Consider the following 21102-nt stretch of genomic DNA (forward strand, 5'->3'; position numbering starts at 1 on the left):
AGAGGAGGAAAGAGAGAGAGAGAGGAGGAAAGAGAGAGGAGGAAAGAGAGAGAGAGAGAAGGAAAGAGAGAGAGAGGAGGAAAGAGAGAGAGAGAGAGAGAGGAGGAAGAGAGAGAGAGAGGAGGAAAGAGAGAGAAAGAGAGAGAGGAGGAAAGAGAGAGAGAGAGAGGAGGAAAGAGAGAGAGAGAGGAGGAAAGAGAGAGAGAGAGAGGAGGAAAGAGAGAGAGAGGAGGAAAGAGAGAGAGAGAGAGAAGGAAAGAGAGAGAGAGAGGAGGAAAGAGAGAGAGAGAGGAGGAAAGAGAGAGAGAGAGAGGAGGAAAGAGAGAGAGAGAGAGAGAGGAGGAAAGAGAGAGAGAGAGAGGAGGAAAGAGAGAGAGAGAGGAGGAAAGAGAGAGAGAGAGAGGAGGAAAGAGAGAGAGAGGAGGAAAGAGAGAGAGAGAGGAGGAAAGAGAGAGAGAGGAGAGGAGGAAGAGAGAGAGAGAGAGGAGAAAGAGAGAGAGAGGAGGAAAGAGAGAGAGAGAGGAGGGAAAGAGAGAGAGAGAGGAGGAGGAAGGAGAGAGAGAGAGGAGGAGGAAAGAGAGAGAGAGAGAGGAGGAAAGAGAGAGAGAGAGAGGAGGAAAGAGAGAGAGAGAGAGAGAGAGGAGGAAAGAGAGAGAGAGAGAGAGGAAAGAGAGAGAGAGAGGAGGAAAGAGAGAGAGGAGAGGAGGAGGAAGAGAGGAGAGAGAGAGATAGGAGGAGAGAGAGAGATAGGAGGAGAGAGAGAGATAGGAGGAGAGAGAGAGATAGGAGGAGAGAGAGAGATAGGAGGAGAGAGAGAGATAGGAGGGAGAGAGAGAGATAGGAGAGAGAGAGAGGAGAGGAGAGAGAGAGGAGGAGAGAGAGATAGGAGGAGAGAGAGAGATAGGAAGGAGAGAGAGAGATAGGGAGGAGAGAAGATAGGAGAGAGAGAGAGAGAGAGAGAGAGAGGAAAGAGAGAGAGAGGAAAGAGAGAGAGAGAGGAGGAAGAGAGAAGAGAGAGGGAGAGAGAGAGAGAAAACAGAAGAGAGAGGAGGAAACAGAAAGAGGGGGGGAAAGAGAAAGAGAGGGGGAAAGAGAGAGAGAGGGGAAAGAGAGAGAGAGGGGGAAAAGAGAGAGAGAGGAGGAAAAAGAGGGAGGAGGAGGAGGAGGAGGAGGAGGAGGAGGAGGAGGAGAGGAGGAGAGGAGGAGGAGGAGGGGAGGAGGAGGTGCACTGCGATGATCAGGGTGGAACTTGGGTTAGGGTTTAATTTTGAAAGATGACAACTTAACAAAAATTGAAAATAATCATCTTATAGTCAGATAGAAAGGAGACCCAGAGTACAATACTCTCTCTTTCCTCCTCCACAGACGAACAGTTCTAGAAAAGAATCTTTGCTCATGGAATTTGGGAGAAGAATAGAGAGGTCTATTATGACATCATAAGATTTTCATAAATATTTGATAATATATATAAAAAAATACTATCTCGACAATTCTACTTGTGAAGTTGACGTTTGGTTTGATTTCTGTATGACTTATGAAGTGTTAACTATTCTGTACTTTTAACATTAAAACAAATCTTAAATTATCTCCACACATTAAAACTATTTGGTTTTGGTAAAGAATTTAATTCCAATGTGTTTATACATTAATTATTTTATGTATATCACTTCACTAGGAACAGACACTCATTTTTATGCAAATCCAAAAATGTTCAGTTTATTTATTAACACGTACAATTGTTTTAGCCTATCTATACATATAAAGTAGTAGCATTCGTGTGTGTGTGTGTGTGTGTGTGTGTACAACTACCAATGACCAAAGAAATATAAAAGCCAAATGTGTGTACACCTATTCTGCTCAAGAAATATTAATGCCCATATTAGGATACTTCTGTCAAAGGAGACATTATATTGTACACGGACTTTCAATATATAACATTCTTCAAACCACATTTACATTATTGAGTTACGGTCATTAACATATCACATTAAATTAAATCTATTTAAATAATTACCTCGATGACATTACTTATTCGACATAATAGCTTTGTTTCAACGGTACTAATTAAAAACAAATTAATTATTTAGTTTATTTAAATTTCAAGTTATATTTGATTTAACTGATTTTATCTGAACTCTGAAACCGTTTTATTTTCAAACCAAAAATCAGAAAACCAAAAGGGGAAATAACTGATAGTTAAATAGAAACGGAGCACATTATTAAATATTTGTTTTCATTTAGAAATATTATTCTAAGCTGAATTATTATTTTTATTTCGGAGGAAATTTTTTTCGCTTATTCTTAATTTTTAAGTAACCTTTTTTATTTGTTAGAGAAAAATAATTAAAACTAATGTCCTCATTTACTTGCATCCTCACGAGAGCAGAGCTAGTCAGAGACACATGTGAACAAAATTCATCATCCTCTGCTCTTTTTGTTTATAAAATTTAATCGGTGTTGCCCAGGATTTATTATAATAATTATACCATAGCAGGTGTGTTTAATTGCCTGCGAAACAGATTTTCTTTATAATTTATTTAATATCTTAAATTAAAAATACTCAATTTTTACGACGTGACCCAGCGTTGTTTAACCCCTAGAAAAAAATAATGGTCAATGTAAAGTTTCTTTCCAACTCCTCAAAAAACTTGAAAATGACAACTTTTAATGGTTTTCGATGGTGCTGAAAACGAATATCACATTTAAATTTGGCAAATAAGTAGTTTTCATGATATGAAAAATTACTTTTTCAAAAAGTGGGATATCACTTTCCTATATAAATTTAACATAAATGGGCACCCACTTTCTAACCACGTAAAAATTTCTTCATATCAAAACAAATTTAACTGTGATATTCGTTTTCAGCACCACTGAAAATCGGCACTGTTTTTTATTAAGAGATTCGTTTATGTTTTCATAATTTAGGACATAAATAATGCTGTCATCAAGCTTGCATGAGCGATTTACAAAAATATTTTTTTTTTTTTTTTTGAGGTGGGTATTCAATTATAGAATTTGTATAGTTTTTACCAGGTGCTTCTTTAGTTTACTTAACCGCCTCCTAATGTAAACAGAATTCTTGTGAAATGTTAAACTGCAGAAGCACCTGTTAACAACTATACAAGTTCTATAATGAAAAAAGAATGAAAAACAAAAGTATGCTTTTGTAAACTTACTAACAGCATAATTAGCGTCCTAAATTATGAGATGAAAAAATGAACGCATCTCTTAGTAAAAAAGAAACAGCAGCAATTTTCGGGAGTGCTGAAAACGAATATCACAGTTAAATTTGTTTTATGATATGAAGAAATTATTAGGTGACCAGAGAGTGGGTGCTCATTTTACGTTAAATTTATATAGGAAAGTGATCCCCCACTTTTTAAAAAAGTAATTTCTTCATATCATGAAAACTACTTATCTGCCCCAAATTAAAATGTAATATTCGTTTTCAGCACCACCGAAAACCATTAAAAGTCGTCATTTTAAAGTTTTTGGGGGAGTCGGAAAGAAACTTTACATTGACCAAAAAAATTAAGACCTGTTTTTTAAGTAGTCTTTATAAATAATATGAAAGAAATTTTGAAAAAAAAAAAATTAACATTTTAACATGGGGGATAACTTTTCTATATAAATTTAACGTAAAATGAGCACCCACTTTTTGGCCACAAAGCGTTCAACTAGAGATGTCATCTCTAGCATTTTTTCAAGTTTGGCGATCGATGGGGGGGGGAAACATGACAAATACAAAACCTTTTACTTTTTTGTGGTGGTGGGGGAAGGAATTACATTTGAAACAATAACGATAAATTTAATTTTTATGAAACCTTTCTGTACTTTCACCTAATAATTTTAAAAACAGAACGAACCCCAAAATATTACAAATCCAATTTTTTTTTTGGGGGGGGGGGATTACATTAGAAATATAAATGACGAAAAATGTCATTTAATTGTTTTTGGAATTAATTTTTCGTAGATCTTTCTTTTTTTTCTTTTGCGATCGATCGCACGGGCATTCGCTGCTATTTTTATTGAAACAAAAGTTGTAATGATTTATTTTTAATTATCTTTTCTTTATGGGGTGGGGTCTTTCCAGTGCTGAATATCCGGAGAATAGATTCTTCTCTTTGTAGCCCTTCTGCTGAAATATCTGGTGGAGAGGGTATCACGTACTTCTTTTTTGGGGCGATTACATTTACATGTTTTCATCCGTTCTTTTATTTTTGTTGTGGGGGTATCCACGTTGCCCATGATGAAAATGATTAGTATACAGGTGTGTTTCAAACAGAACTTCATCTCAACCTAGGCAACGCTGGGTACCCATGCTAGTATATATATATATATATATATATATATATATATATATAGTGCTCTGTTTCTATGATTGTATTTTTATTCCCGCACGAGCGGCTCATCAGCGCTAAGAATATACATAAAAACCAAATGACAAAGTCATATCAACCTAGCGATAGACAGTCCGAATTTGATTGTTTGTTTGCTTTAATAGATCCTTTACAGCTTTGCATAATCTGCTACACGTTAGCTACGTAATCCACAATGAAAGGAAGGATAAACGGAGGTTGATTCTAATCAACTCCATTCCTCCTCCCAACCCAACCAGCTTGCTTCCCTTCTCGATTACCAACTTTTCTCATTCACCCCACCTCCTTCAAATAAAGACATACAACGGCCGTATGTCGATCAATTAAGTCAGCTACAGATCTGACTAGCTTGACTCGTCTAATTGCCCGCCTCCCTCATACAGGGTTGAAATAAATTTTTTAAATTTATGAAATTAGACCAAATTTGTATTGGATTTTTTCTTTTAAATATCAAATAAGTATATATATATATATATATATATATATATATATATATATATATATATATATATATATATAGTAATGATTTAAAAAGTTTAAAAAAAAATTTTTTTTAATAATGACCCGTGTGCCACCACCAAGAATCGAAGCCAAAATGTTTAGCTTCCGCTTTATTTTTGCCTCTGCCGTTAATGACTGAGCTATAAAGACATGTTTGTTGAAAGGCTAAAAATTAAAACATGAACCAATAGCTACTACGTTATAATCTGTAATGCCGGCGTTCGACCTTCATCTGGCAAATTTCATTTGTTTTTAATTTTCACTTTTATACCAATTTTCCTGGGCCCAACCCCAAATATGAAGTTTCGCATGGGTTCAAATGCCCTATATATTAGGTTTCATGTCTGTAGATAAAAAACTGAGTTTGGTAGACAAAATTGTTTTAAACAAAAATATATACGTATACATAAATATATATAGAAAGAGTTTTGTGTTTACTATAAACTTTTTAAGCAAATATTACACAAGTATAAATCATGTAGAATATCTGCATTAATATAATTACACCTAAGACTGATCATCCCATGAGAAAAAAAAAACTAATAGGGAATTAATTAAAATGAATGTTACAAAGAATACGCAAATTAGCTAGATCTTTTGCTAATGAATGCAATTCCACGATCCATATATAACAAAGTTGCATTTTCTTTTTAAATGAATAGAAAAAAGTGTTTAATATGAATATCAATGCACAAAAAAAATTATAGGAGTGTGTGTGTGTATATATATATATATATATATATATATATATATATATATACATACATACACACTCTGCAATAGCCTTGAGCACTTTCTCCAGGTTTTTACTAATATATATATATATATGGTTTGTATTACTGTACACATAGATTCGAAAAAGTTGTCAAAAAACAAATATATAACAAATAAATGTTTTCAAAGGCAAGATAAGTTACTTTTCTACCAAACTGGATATATTTTTCGTGTTTTTATTCAATGTAACGTGTTTATTCAGCTCGAAAACTATACAGTGTTTACCGATGTATTGGGAAATTCAAGATGGCGTCTGATTCTCTCTTTAACACGGTAAGTTTGGGAAAAGGTGTTATAAATAAAAAACCGGATAAAATACTGCTTAAAACTCGCTCAATATATGTTACCGTGACATAGTTTGACATATATTCGGCGGGTTTTTAATAGTATTTTGTATAGTTTTTTATTTATAACACCTTTTCCCAAACTTACTGTGTTAAAGAGAGAATCAGACGCCATCTTGAATTTTCCAATACATCGGTAAACACTGTATGTTTTTCCAGCTGAATAAACATGTTACATTGAATAAAAACACAAAAAATATATCCAGTTTGGCAGAAAAGTAACTTATCTTGCCTTTGATAACATTTATTTGTTATATATTTGTTTTTTGACAACTTTTTCGAATCTATGTGTACAGTAATACAAACCCTATATATATATATATATATATACTAGCAGTTCAGCGCCTTATGTCAAATCTCGAGTCTGTCGACTGAAAATTGACAGAGTAGTTTGGTAGGGAAATGTACACACAAACACGCAGACAATTTCACTTTTATAGATATATAGATAAGTAGAGAAAATCCAGCTATTGTAGAATTAAAATTTACAATATTATATTTAAAACTACGAGTTCTCATGTGTTAGCTATTCTGGACTTTTACCGGATTTGAATTCGGTACAGCCGATTCCATAGTCCAGAAGTGTATCCATTATTAGCCAATCACGGAACTCCCAAATCCCTGCATTAAATTATTCAACTAAAAGAGAAAGAAGCCATTATTCTTAGTCATACTAATCGTTGCTGACATTTCCTGGCAGACTCATTATTGCTAAAACCAAAAGAATTAAACTTTACTCCCTCCCCCCATCCCTGGGGGTGGAAATTACCCTTATCTTTTTTCGATGTCCTCTTATTACGTACAATTAGTTTGCCCTTTTCTTTTTCATAATCTGTGCACCTTTCTTTACAGTTAACATTTTCCTTTTTTGTTTTCATTTTTTCCTCCCTTTTCATTCCTTTTTTCCTTCCCTCCCAGTCTAAGTTACATCATCTTTCTCCCCCCCCCCATCCATTTTTCCCATCCAATATTCCTCTTTCATTCTTTTTTATTTTTTTCTTATTCCTCTTCATTACATCAAATCTTTTCTTCCTTTTCTTTCTTCTCTCCTCCTCCACTTTTTTGTTTCTTTCATCCATCTTCCTTCCTTGACCCCTTTCCCCCACTGGCTAATATTTTCTGTGGGGTTTTCTTTCATTTCTTTTCTTCCCCGTTTAGTTTCTTTCTCTTCTTTATAAAGGGAAGCTATTTAACTTCGAAATTATCTTCATCATGCTTGTATAGAACAAGGTTTTTTTTTTTTAAACTAACTGGATGAGTGCTACAAATAAAGAATCAAACGACCCCCTTTTTATCCGCCTCCTTTCTCTTTCATGTTTTTTACTCATCTGCTGTTATGTACAACATTGCTTTTCATTAATGACTATTTACTCAGCATTTTCCAAGAGTGATTTTTTTTTGTATATATATATATATATATATATATATATATATTATAATAATATATATATAGATATTAACCTAAATAACCAATAAATATTAACTACCCATGCGGGGTCGCAGAAATACCTGGATTAGGACCCAGGCGCGGGGCGAACCCCCTCGGAGCTGATGGACCCGTAGGTCTTCCCAGGCCATCCGTCTAGGAGAAGGAAAACTCTGAAACTAAACCTAGGGGAGGGAGGTCTCTTCAGTCCTGGACGACAACCTTCCTAGAGCTGGTGACTCAAACAAATCACCGGTTGGCAAACCTAAACTGCTTAAGGAGGAGATAGACTCTGTCTATCGCTCGGCTTTCATACTCCTTCTTTGCCTATTGGCCAGGCGTAGAGGTACTATCACAGGGACTCGCTTGAATCACCCAGTGGTTGACCTTGTTTCCTGACTAGGGTAATGAACGCCGCTTTTCCCCACTCCTGCCACATCCCATCCCCCTAAACTGGACACAGTGGGGTGCTTCAGTGCCATATATGTCAGTGCAGTTGGACTGGGCTGGCTTTGCCTAATGGATTGAGGGTACCGGATTGACAGTTCCTGGCTGCTGTTTCCGACTGATAGTACAGGAGCCCTAACTCTTTGGTAGCGCTTAGAGCGGCTGCTCCATCAACAGTTGTAAAATATCGGGATGTTTGTAGTGCCATGTCGCGCATGGAAAGATCCCTGCACTCATCCCCGGTGGGCTTTCCTGAGGCCACAATCCTGTGGGTGAGGACAGCTGATGGTCTACTTGTATTGCATGTCTGGTATTCTGCACAACTACTTGTCCAGCACCCCCTCACTCATTCACCCTAACTGAAACTTTTAAATAAAATAAAATGAAATGACAGCTCAAGCAAAAGTTACGTTTAAACCAGGACCAAACTCAAAGAAAACAAACCTGCCTCCTCCCTTGAGGCTTGCATTTACTAATATCCGCGGGCTTAGAACTAACTTAGATGATGTTGAGTCATTTCTCCTTGTAAACACCCCGGATATCTTAGCATTAAGTGAAACTAACCTTCACTCCTCCATACCCTCTAACCACTTTAACATGCCTGGTTATCTCCCACTCTACCGTAAGGACTCGGACAGACATATGCATGGACTTGGAGTCTATATTCGAAACACCCTCCCCCTAACTAGAGAAATAAAACTAGAATCAGAGGGCCAGCCCTTTATGTGCTTCAGACTAAATATGCAACACAATATTAGCTACTTATATTTTCTCTACCGCTCTCCCTCAAACCAAGACTGTACCCTAATAAACAAAGTCTCAGACAGCATAGATATAGCACTCTCCCTTGATACTAGCGCACAAATACATGTATTTGGTGACTTCAATGTCCACCACAGTAACTGGCTAGGATTCTCAAATCACACAGACGTAGCTGGTAGCGCCACATATAGCTTCTCTATATCTCATTCCCTATCTCAGATGGTTACATTTCCGACACGTTTCCCAGACCAGCACAATCAACATGCCTCACTTCTAGATCTCTTTCTGACAACAGTTCCCAATGACTGTACAACAAATGCCCATAGCCCACTCGGGAATGCTGATCACGCTGTGATAATGGTAGAAATCAGCCTAAATTCTCGCCCTAAAACTGAAGACCCACTACTCAAAACAACGAGGTATTACAAAAAGGCTGATTGGGAAGCCATCAGGGAGCTCATCAGAGATGCCCCATGGCAAAATATCTTTACTCTTCCAGCGGAACAGTGTGCAAATGAGACAACTGAATGGTTCAAAACTGCTATTGAAGCACATGTTCCCGCACGGAAATACTATAGCAAGCCCCACTCCCCCCAATGGTTTACTTCTGCTTGTGCAGCTGCCATTTGTCAAAGGCAGCATGCGTTCCGCAGATTCAACCGACATAAGTCCAGCTCAAATAAACAGAAGTTTATAGAAGCTAGAAATAATTGTAAGAGAGTGATAGACACAGCTAAGTCAGATTACTCTGAAACCACCAGAAAGCGCATCGAAGCACAGAAATTAGGAACCCGGGATTTTTGGAAAATCTACAACAGCGTAGTTAATAATGGACAGTCAATTATTCCCCCACTAACAAACAATCATGAGGTTGCTTGCACGGCAACTGACAAGGCTAATCTGCTTGCCAGTCGGTTTGCCTCAAACTCCACACTGAACTCGGTACACCACTCACTCCCTGATTTTCCTCTGCGAACAGACGCCACACTTGACGACTTGAAAATATCCCCTTCTCAGGTACATGCTATTATAAAAAACCTAGACACCTCTAAAGCATGTGGACCAGATCTCATCCCGGCTGTGCTATTAAAAAAATGCTCTGCCGAGGTTGCTCCAGTTCTGTCCAAACTTTACAATAAATGCCTTAACGAATCTTGTTTTCCCGACTGCTGGAAAACCGCCTCTGTGGTACCAGTCTTCAAGAATTCTGGTGAAAGAACTGACCCACTAAATTATCGCCCCATTAGCCTCCTCCCGCTTTTCGCCAAAATATTTGAGTCCTTAGTTAATAAAGCCCTAGTCCAGCACCTAACAGCTGCTAAACTCTTGACTGACAAACAATATGGATTCAGGCAAGCCCGTTCAACAGCAGATATCTTAACTGTAGTTTCTGAACGTATATACCGTTCATTGGATAAAACAGGGGAGGGTAGAGCGGTGGCCCTTGATATATCTAAGGCTTTTGACAGGGTATGGCACGATGGTCTTCTAAGGAAAATTAGATCATATGGAATCACTGGAAGAATTCATAACGTAATTAAATCCTTCTTAAGTAATAGAAAAATCAAAGTTGTCCTCGACGGACGTACATCCAAACAACATGACATAAATGCGGGAGTGCCTCAGGGGTCTATCCTTGGACCTCTATTGTTCCTGATATTCATAAACGACCTCCCTGATAATATTGTTTCGGAGATGGGTATATTTGCCGATGACACCACTCTCTATAACAGATATGAGGGGAAAACAAATGAACACATATCCAAGAAAATGGCAGAAACACTAGAGGATGACCTCCAATCCGTAGTGGAATGGGGACAAAAATGGTTGGTCTCATTCAATGCTGCTAAGACTAAGCTTGTTTCCTTCAATAACTACAAGAAACCTTCTCTACCACCAATAGCAATGGCCAAGAACACATTGCCTGAAAGTACTTCTTTTAAACTCCTCGGCCTAACGTTTACAGGGAATATGAACTGGAATAGATACATTGAGAGCATTGCCAAGGCTGCTGCAAGGAAGGTTGGCTCCCTCTACCGTGCTAGAAAACTACTTACGCCTGCCAGTATCCTATACCTCTATAAGGCAACCATTCGCCCATGTATGGAGTACTGTTGTCACATCTGGGCTGGTGCATCTGCTGCTTGTCTCTCGCTCCTGGACAGGGGTCAAAAAAGAGTCGCAAACCTGATAGGTCCTGAACTGTCATCTGGGCTTCAACCTCTGTCCCATCGACGAGATGTTGCATCCCTCTGCCTGTTCTACAAATACTTTAATGGTGAATGCTCTGACGAACTGCAAACACTTGTACCTCCCCGACGTAACTACCCCCGACAAACCCGACAAGCTACTAAGTCTCATCCCTTTACAGTGGAGATCCCTAGGTGCAAGAAAGCCTTTTACTCCAATAGTTTCTTCCCCAGAACTGCGGGTCTTTGGAACTCCCTTCCGGGATTCTGCTTTCCCAACTGCAATGATATGCAGAAGTTCAAGTGTAATGTTAACAAACATCTTTCTACTCTTCTCCCTTCATAATGACCCCGCTAATTAATTCCCTAATAGTAGCCCCCTGCTTCAAAGTGGCACTGTGCCTTGTTTGGGGTGAAAATTGAATAAAAAAAAAAAATATATATATATATATATATATATATATATATATAATCAAAATGGCGTAATGGAAACATAAGGTATTTACAACTTCTCTTCCAATTTTCGGATTTGAATCATGTCAAAACACACTTTCCTTTTGACGGATTGATTGTTGCTATTTCTTCTGAAGAGTTAAGGGCATAATAGATTGACTGATTGATATAATTATTTTGCGCTACGAAACGGATACTGTCATGAATTGTAAATGTCAACTGAATCAAAGGAATAAATTATAAGATGGTCAACATCAAACTTTAGAATATAGATTTTTGTCATTATATATATATATATATATATATATATATATATAATGTTTCAATGAGGGAGTGAATGTGTGTGTGTATACACACACACTCCTTCATTGAAGCATTCACCCTGCTTTTTCTCTTCGTTTTTATTCCAAGAGAATATTTAGTTTTATAAAGATACTTCAATGAAGGAAATATAGCCCCTCACCCCACCCACTGCACACACTATATCAGCACAAACAGCACCTTTTTTTTTACGATCTCAACTCCAATGTGAGGTCCGCTAACGAAGGAGAGTCTTTCACGAACCACCTTAGTTAACTAAACTAAATGCGTGTGCCTTGTACGACATTCACAACAAGAACCCCCATTATCACAACGGAAAAAGATTTTTTTTTTCTTTATATGCTTAGTGGCAGGCAAAATTTTCATAGAACTCCTTTCCTATATCTTCCACCTGTGAAACACATTAACTTAGAACTGTTTCCCTGTTGATTACAACTTGGCCTTCGGGACAAGATCAAAGTGTAGTATCTGTTCCGGCAGATACTGCACTTAAGATAATTTGTACCAGTCAATGGAGGGGAAACCCTCTATACTGGGACAATTATTATTTTTGGTAACCAGAGTGCCCCCTTTTTGCCTACTTTTAGGGGAGCTGGTTTTTACCTCACATTAAAAACGGCCTTGTGCCTAATTTGCTCAGTGGGGGAGCAAATAAATACCATCTGTTCCGGCAGATGACTAGCAAAGACCAGATGTGGGGGCAACCCTACATGCCTGACCTTTAACCAGCTCCCATTTCCCACCTCTCGGGAGCTGGTCCCCTTTTTCCCTTCCCCCTCCCTTCACTCCTCACATTAAAAATTGGCCTTGTGCCTAATTTGCTCGGTGGGGGAGCAAATAAATACCATCTGTTCTTCAGATGCTGCACTTCTATTTCTTGTTCTCTTTCGGTGGAGGAGAAATCCTTCACGACTGAGACAATTTTTATTTTTGTACCTTTTCTCCACGTTAAAAAACGACCCTGGTGTCTAACTCTGTCCCGTGGGGAGGCATAGTAAATAGGTACAACTTGACGTCTGTTTTAGATGCTGGCATGTGTTGGACAGCTTTTAGGAATTTACTTCTAAACTAACCTATTTCTGGCCAGGTCTTTATTTAAACTACATAACCTGAAATGCGACAGTTTATTTTCTTTAGAAGTCATTTCCTTAATTCAGACCCTAAATAAACACTGCATATAAAGAAACAGAAAGGTACCCCTCCCTAAGGGATGAGGCACACTCTATTCATAAGGGTTACTTTGTTTTGCATTAGTGACATTCACTGTAAGTAGGTTGCGCCGGCTTCCCCCAGAGGAGTAAGTTTCATGGGAACATCAAGTTCACAAACATTCCCCAGTCGCAAGTATGTTTTTTAAGGCACACCGATACTTTTTTTTTTCTTTTTTTACATGGAAGTCACCACTTATCAAGGCCCGGAAGCCACTCGGGGATAAGGGTTATTGCATGTACAGTAATCAATAGGATAGTATCGTAGTAATCGTTAGTAATGGAGATTTGATAAAGTGTCTTACTTAAGGGGGCGGTTCATTAGGAATTTGTTTATGTTGGACTTGAAGACATCCAAGTTGAAGTCAGGTGGGAAACAGGCAGCAATGGGACAGAGGTTGGGGCAATGGCCGATAGTGTGGGATCAATTATATTGGAAACTCTTTTTTGAACCGTGTCAAAGAGTGAGAGACCATACTTTTGGAGTTATTTAATTCTGAAACATGATATCTAGTTTAAGTTCGAGTTACAGGAACCATAAAAAAAAAAATTCTCATTAATGAAATATCTTAAAGTAAAACATGCCAACTTTCAATCGCAGCATCTTTCAATCCTACGGTTGCATAGAGCTCATTTTTATATCATATCATCCAACATTATTCAAGTGTGGAATTTCATCCTTTTTTTTTTTTTTTTTTTAGTAAAAAAACTCTTTCGCCCCAAACAAGGCATATTGCCACTTGGATGTAAAGGGCTACTATATTGCATCGTTGTTTAACAGGGGACTATGAGGAGTTGGGCAGCAAGATACCTATTCACATTCCATTTAAGCTTATGCAGGTTAGTACAGTCACAGAAGCAGGAAGCAAGGTAGAAATTCCAAAGTCTAGCAGTTCGAGAAAAATTATCAGAGTAGAAAACTTTTCGGCATCTACGGGCCTCAACAGTGAAGAGGTGGGATTTCGCTGCTTGTCGGGTTAATGGTGAATATGTAGGTTGAGGGGGCACAAGTGCGACATATTCATCAGAGCACATTCCATTAAAGGCATAGAGTAGCACCAGTGTGGCGATGGGAAAGGGGTTGGAGCTTGGCTGATAGTGTGGGACCTATTTGAATTAAATTTTAATTTGAGACTCATTTTTGCGCCTTATCTTAAAGTGTGAAACTAATGGTAGATGTACCAGCCCAGATGTGACAACAATACTCCATGCACGGGCAAATGGTGGTCTTGTCATGATAAAGAATATTCTCAGGTATGAGTAATTTTCTAGCAAGGTAGAGGGAGCCCACCTTCTTTGTAGCAGCCTTTTCAGTGTCCTCATTATATTCGTTCCAATTTATGTCACATGTGAATGTCAGGTTGAGGAGTTTGAATGATGAGCTCTCAGAGTGTAATTTGTCATGGCAATCGAGCAACGAGAATATTTCTTGTAATTGTTAAAGGAAAGAAGCTTAGCCTTAGTAGCATTGAATGGTATCATCCTTTATGGCTCCATTACTGACTGAAGGTTGTTTAAAGGTTTCTGACATTGCCTTGGATATGTGTAAATTCGTTTTTCATTCAGGTCTATTTTATAGAGTGTGGTCTCATCAACAAATATACTCATTTCAGACAATTTTTCTGTTTTGCAATTAAAAATGTTGAAATTTAAAATCGCATAAATACTTATACGATTTCTTGTTCTGAAAAAAGAAATATATATATATATATATATATATATATATATATATATATATATATGAGAGAGAGAGAGAGAAAGAGAGAAGAGACAGATAACTAATGCATATAAATATTGAGTGTTAACTCATTTTTTTCCAGGAAAAAATATCAAAAATCAAAATATCACAGTTAATCTAGTCATTCAAATTTGTCTTCTTTAGTTATTTCAATTTTTTTTTCAACTATAAATCTTCGATAATATAAATCTCACCTGTCTGTTTAAATGTATGTATGTCTGCCTAAAACTTAGGACAGAGGCGATGGATTTTCACGAGATTGGTATCATTTTGAAGCTCAATGTCTCGAAGACAAATATTGAAAAATTGGCCAAAAACATTAATTCCTTCACCCTCAACTGGACAATTTTCTACAAGGAGGGGTCGATTTTTTTTTTGCAAGTTATTTTTGTAAGTCATCGTATAGGTTGAATTGACTTTGCCTAATTTTAACATTCTGAACTTCCGGTCGCGTCATGGAGTAGCGGTAAGACGTCAGATTTTTTTTCACTTTCTTTTCCGCCTTAACGTCAAGATTTCAAGCCTACTTGCCTACTACCACTTTTTTTTTTTTTTTTCTCAACACCCACCTCCGGGCAATGCCGAGCACCCAGGCTAGTTATATACTAAAGCCAAATTAATCATTGTTTATTTTTCCTAAGATTAAAATGGCTAACTTGTTTATGAAGAAACAGAAATGCATTGCGATGGATTTAATTTTATAATTAAACTATATAGGAGGTAACCGTAGTCTGCTGGTTAACGAAATTGACTGACGATCTGGGTGCTCCAAGTTCGAATCCTGTTCGTTCCACAAAAATCACTGTCACTTAGGATGTTCGCAACCTTCATGTGGTTCCTCCCATAAGTATCCTATGTCTTTCTAGAAAAAAAAATCTTACTAGAAAAATATCGGGAAAACCAATGCCAACAATAGAATTTTTGGATTCATACGATATGATGATTAAACTATATCTGTTAATAGATTTGATCAAAATATTAACTTTATAATGTTCTTATATCAATGCATTTTATTAGGCTGTGTAAATTTGTCAACATTTTTATTTTGGTTCAACAAACAGAATGCCATATATAAGTTTAGTTTATATTCTTATGAGCTGTACAAAGCCGGCGTTGCCCAGGATCCATTGAATACAAAATTGTTTTGTTCAATATTCTTATGTTCTTTACTCACACCTCGGAATGGTAACTCTTACTCAAACAAAAGTTAATTTTCTTTTAAGGTGATTATTTAAGATTGTTAACATAATACCAAACTCTCAGGCTGGATTAATTATTTTGTTTTAATAAATTTTAACTAAGTACGTTAGTATATTGCCAGTAACATACAACAATAACAATAAAAATTCACTAATCAGAAGCAAAGTTTGATTTGTAAGTTTAAATGCTATTTGGGTCTGACTTTGAAAATTCGACAACATATTTTTTTTTTTTGGATAACATGGTACAAAAATAACAAATAAAAATTGGCTCTTCAGAAGCAAAGTTTGATTTGTCAGCGCAAATGCTATTTGGGTTTGACTTTGAAAATCTGACTTAATTTTATAGATCCTACTTCTTTCTTCTTTGAATACTTCTTTTTAGTATTCCCTTCTTTACTTTTTTCCTTTTTCAGCCTCAATTTCTCCCATTATTTACTTTCTCGCTCTCTTCCCCCCCCCCCGATCTTCCCTTTCAATTTTTATTTGTCATTTTTTTTTGATTCCTTCCATTTGCTCTTTTCTTTTTTTCTTCATATTTCTATTTAAATTTTTCCCTTTCTTTCTTCATTTCATTTTTTTAAAGTTATTTTCCCATCCCCCCCCCCCTTCGTCCAACTTTTTTCTCCTTTTTTTTCCAGTTCCATTTTTTTCTTTCTTTTTTATTCCCCCCACCTTGATTCACTTTGCATCTTTTTTTAATTTTTTATTTTTTTTTAATTCTATCATAATATTATCACACATCAGAAGCATAACAGTTTCTATACTCCTTAAAAAAAAAAAAAGAAAAAAAAAAAAAAAGATATCTTTTGCAGATGTCTTTGCTGGTAAATACCTAGCCAACCCAACCCAACCACACACGCACTCTAAAATTCAGTGAAATATATTGAAATTGATTTTATTAGTAGTTTCATTTTTATATTTTTTATCAAAATAAAAATGGCCGATATCCTTGATGTATGACTAAAAAGTGTTGGGATTTTGATTTTTCAGTTAATATCCATCCAATTGGGGCAGGAACAAAAAGAAGAAAAGCAAAACTTAGGCAATTACGAGACAATCACTATATTTTTATAGAAACAAGCCGAGTATGCGGGGTACCCCTCCATGAGTGAAAAAAAATTACTTTCACCATGACTAATGTTTGTGCAAATTTAAAAAAAAAATCCAAGGCTTGGTTATTGAGAAAAGTGTAAATAAACGAAAGAATGAACGATTAGGGGGCAACTTTACCCCTATAATGCTCCCTAGGGGTAACAATCAGTGTTATCTCTTCTGAAAATCCAATATTTGTGCAAAATTTTCAAAAAATCCCAGGCATGATTATTGAGAAAAGTATTGTCGAGGGGGGGGGGAGAAAATTGCCACTAGACCGAGAATAAACAAGTTAAAAAAGTACAAATATCATGGCAGATTATTTTGAATGTATAAAATAAATTAGCTTAAAACAATATCTTTTAGAAATTCATTCAATTTACTTTTTAAAATCTCTATATTAATAAAACTATGTGGCCGCTTCTGCATTGAAAAAAATAACAAAAGTGTAAGAAAAAGATAGTCTCTGCGGATGAAAACAACGTGCTTGCAACTGGAACTTCCTTACATAGTATACTCTTCTCCAAGTCCAATAACACAATCTTATATACTAATCTCTATCATTCAATGATCTTAACCCCTTTAAGAGGCTCATCTTTTATAGAAGGAAAAGCACGCCGATCACATGATTAATGCACATAAACTGTTCTTTCTCACATCCGGGTTCTGCATGTCAGGCAGAAACAAGCCCCTTTTTCTGGGGGCAATAAAATCAAGATTATTTTCATCAGTTGATTAAAGTCACGTTCACCACAATATTTCTCACCTCTACACATCTTATGCATTTGCTATTTATCAAATAAACTTTTAGAAAGATTGACCTAACCGTTTTTAAATATTTGTGTGGAGGTCAACTTTAAAACTAATTAACCAATCAGCATCAATCCGTGAACCCAACTGCTATTAATAGGGTTGGGTAATTTAATTTTCAGCAAATGGATACTGGAAGCCTTTTTATGTAAATTCAAACACCTCCAACTTTAATGAACTTTTAACCATGGTTATAAGACGATTAATATTCCCAAAAATTTTAGCTTCTTTGAAATATTTGAAAGGACAGAGTTTCCCAAGCTTCAGGATATGATGGAGTTCATGAGTAGGGCAAAGATTTTTCACAGAGCACTAACAAGATCATTTCTAACATCTATAAATATAAAAGCGAAAATGTATGTTTGTATGTATGTTCGCTTTTTCTGTATGTCAACAAAAGGCTTTTTTCAGAGAAGTGGTCGGTCGCCTAACAACTTTTTAAAACTTTATGTCACATATAAATCGTAATAGCTCAGAGTTAACAACGAAGCTCGCCTGTCTATTTAATTTGCTCGACTTCGGGAAGATAAATATTCAACATTTGTCGCTCGCCGCATGTGGGTTAGTCTTTTTCCTATAACATCTTGGGAAAATAAAAATAAAAAAAGCATTCCCGCAGTAAATGAAATGCTACCCCGCAGTCAAACTTGAGCTCATTAAGTCATTAAAACGTGCACCTGTCAAATCCAAGTAATTAAATAAATTCAAACGTGTTTCTATTAGCATCTCGCGGTGGCCCAATGGTTAAAACCGTCGCACTCTTTTTTTCACACTTTAATTTACAACTTTGCCTCAACGGTTCGGGTTCGATCCTCATACTTACCTACCAAAACATTTTTTTTTTTAATTTTAACACCCCCCTCCCCCCGGAGTTTTCACACACATTTCCAAACACCCGGGCAACGCCGGGTACCCGTCGCTAGTAAATATGAAAAACATTAATTTCAAAGTTTAACACTAACTAATGATTATCTCTTTCCAGTAAAAAAAAAAAGATCAATAATTAAATTTAATTTTCCCATATAAAGCATTTAGTTATCTTTAAGAAAGGGCTTCCAGAACCCTTCAGCCTCACTCAAAGATCCCCAGGGCTCCATGGACCCCACTTTGGGAAACTTTGGATTAGAAGATATAATCTGAATACAATCTAAGATTTGAAAATTTAAATAATTCAGATTTGCATTAAATTTGATCCATATTTATTAGACAACAATTACGCAGGATCCCCTGAATTTCAGTTTCTTCTTAAGACCCCTTAATCTTACTCTAAAGTTTTAGACTTGTTTTAGAATCAAAATAATTTGGTGATTTTTTTTTTTATCAAAATTGGAATAACGATTCTAGACGTGGTTTAGTCACATGTCTAAATTCTAATCCTCCTAAAGAGGCACAAAAGTGGTGCAAATGTACTGATCGGTGAATTAATTTCATCGACCAGCAAGACATCCGACACGGGACGGATATTCCACTAGTAGAAAGAACTCAATATTTCAGATCTTTAAAATTAGCATATCATGACCATTATTTTCTCTTGTATGGCTTAATAAAACTGTCAACATTTTATTAAGCCATAAAGTTGATCCTCTTAAAGTCGTCACACATAATGAAACAATGAACTATTTGAGTAGCAATGAATGTGCGTTTCTAACATTGTGCTGTTCAAAAACACATTTTGTTGCTTTCGTTTTTTTTTTTTTTTTTTTTTTTTTTTTTAATGGTTGAAGATAATCTTGGTTATTTCTAGCTTACTTGCGTCTAAAAAAAAAAAATATTATAATAATAATAATAATAATAATAATAATAATAATAATAATAAGAAGAAGAAGAAGAAGAAGTTTGTAATTCACAATTTGATTGGAAGTTTCAACCCGGTTCGGGCCATTTTCAAGAATGCGTCGATAAGTTTGAGTTTAAATGTTGAATTGTCTTATTCAAACATGTATTCCAAAAATTGAGATGAAGACACACAACCATTTCCATTATCTGCAATATATATATATATATATTTACCAGTGGTGAAAAAACCGGACTAGAGTGCTCAATGTGTAGCCAGAGCAGTATAAGAAATTTATTACTGTGAGTCCAGAATGAGTTTACGTATTGTTTCAACTAGAGGAAGATCCTCAAAGAGAGGAAATATCCAACTAGCATCGTCAGAATTCATATAGTTCATCTATGAATTCTGACTTCTGTGTGTCTACAAAAGGCTTCTTTCAGAGAAGCGGTCGGTCGGTTCACAACTTTTAAAAACTTTTTATATCACATATAATTCGTAATATCTCAGTTAACAACGAAGCTCGTCTGTCTATTTAATTTGCTTGATTTCGGGAAGATAAATATTCAACATTTGTCGCTCGCCGCATGTGGTTAGTCTTTTTCCTATAACATCTTGGGGGAAAAAAAGCGTTCAGCAGTAAATGAAATCCCGCAGTCAAACTTGACCTCATTAACTCATTAAAACGGGCACCTGCTAAATCCAAGTAATTAAATAAATTCAAACGTGTTTCCGTTAGCATCTCGCAGTGGGGCAATGGTTACCGTCGCACGTTTTTTTTTTTTCACACTTTAATTTACAACTCTGCCTCAAAGGTTGGGGTTCGATCCTCATACTTACTTTTTTTTAACCCCCCACACACCTCCAAACACCCGAGCAACGCCGGGTACCCTTCGCTAGTCTATCTATATATATAAAAGCGAAAATGTATGTGTGTATGTATGTATGTATGTATGTACGCTTTTCCTCGATGTCCACAAAAGGCTTCTTTCAGAGAAACGCTTGTTCGGTTCACAACTTCTTAAAACTTTTTATATCATCTATAAATTGTAATATCTCAGAGTTATCCACGGAGCTCGCCTGTCTATTTAATTTTATTGACTTTCAAACGTTAATTATTCGACATTTCCCGCATCGGCACGCGTTACATTCGGTTTTCGGTATAAAAAAAAAAAGCGAAACTCGACTCTAATCACAGGCCGAAAGCCACTTGCCCGCGCGCCCTCCGGGGCCCGGGTGACATGATCAAAGTGTAGTATCTGTTCCGGCAGATGCTGCAAGCTATGACTAGCTAGGACTAGCTATGACTAGCAAAGACCAGATGTGGGGGCAACCCCACATGCTTGACCTTTAACCAGCTCCCACTTCCCTCCTCTCGGGAGCTGGTCCCCATTTTCCCTTCCCCCTCCCTTGACTCCTCACATTAAAAATTGGCCTTGTGCCTAATTTGCTCGGTGGGGGAGCAAATAAATACAACAGGCTGAAAGCCACTTGCCCGCGCGCCCTCCGGGGCCCGGGTGACATGATCAAAGTGTAGTATCTGTTCCGGCAGATGCTGCAAGCTATGACTAGCTAGGACTAGCTATGACTAGCAAAGACCAGATGTGGGGGCAACCCCACATGCTTGACCTTTAACCAGCTCGCATTTCCCTCCTCTTGGGAGCTGGTCCCCATTTTCCCTT

General features: G+C 36.7%; 1 protein-coding gene and 1 long non-coding RNA gene across 4 annotated transcripts in view; both read right to left on the reverse strand.

Moving 5' to 3' along the window:
* The window catches only part of LOC145258119 (PP2C-like domain-containing protein CG9801), a 372863-nt gene that overhangs the window by 275623 nt on the left and 76138 nt on the right, over window positions 1–21102 (reverse strand). The gene's annotated exons all lie outside the window — the stretch shown is intronic.
* LOC145258118 (uncharacterized) lies at window positions 11260–14479 on the reverse strand. Its single transcript, XR_013864048.1, has 2 exons — window positions 12611–14479; window positions 11260–12037 (listed from the first exon to the last, which is right to left on the reverse strand). It is a non-coding gene; the product is annotated as an uncharacterized LOC145258118 (long non-coding RNA).

The sequence above is a fragment of the Euprymna scolopes genome, chromosome 33 (genome assembly GCF_053919585.1).
Source record: "Euprymna scolopes isolate OS-2025 chromosome 33, ASM5391958v1, whole genome shotgun sequence".
In the NCBI taxonomy this organism is placed as follows: Eukaryota; Metazoa; Mollusca; class Cephalopoda; order Sepiida; family Sepiolidae; genus Euprymna; species Euprymna scolopes.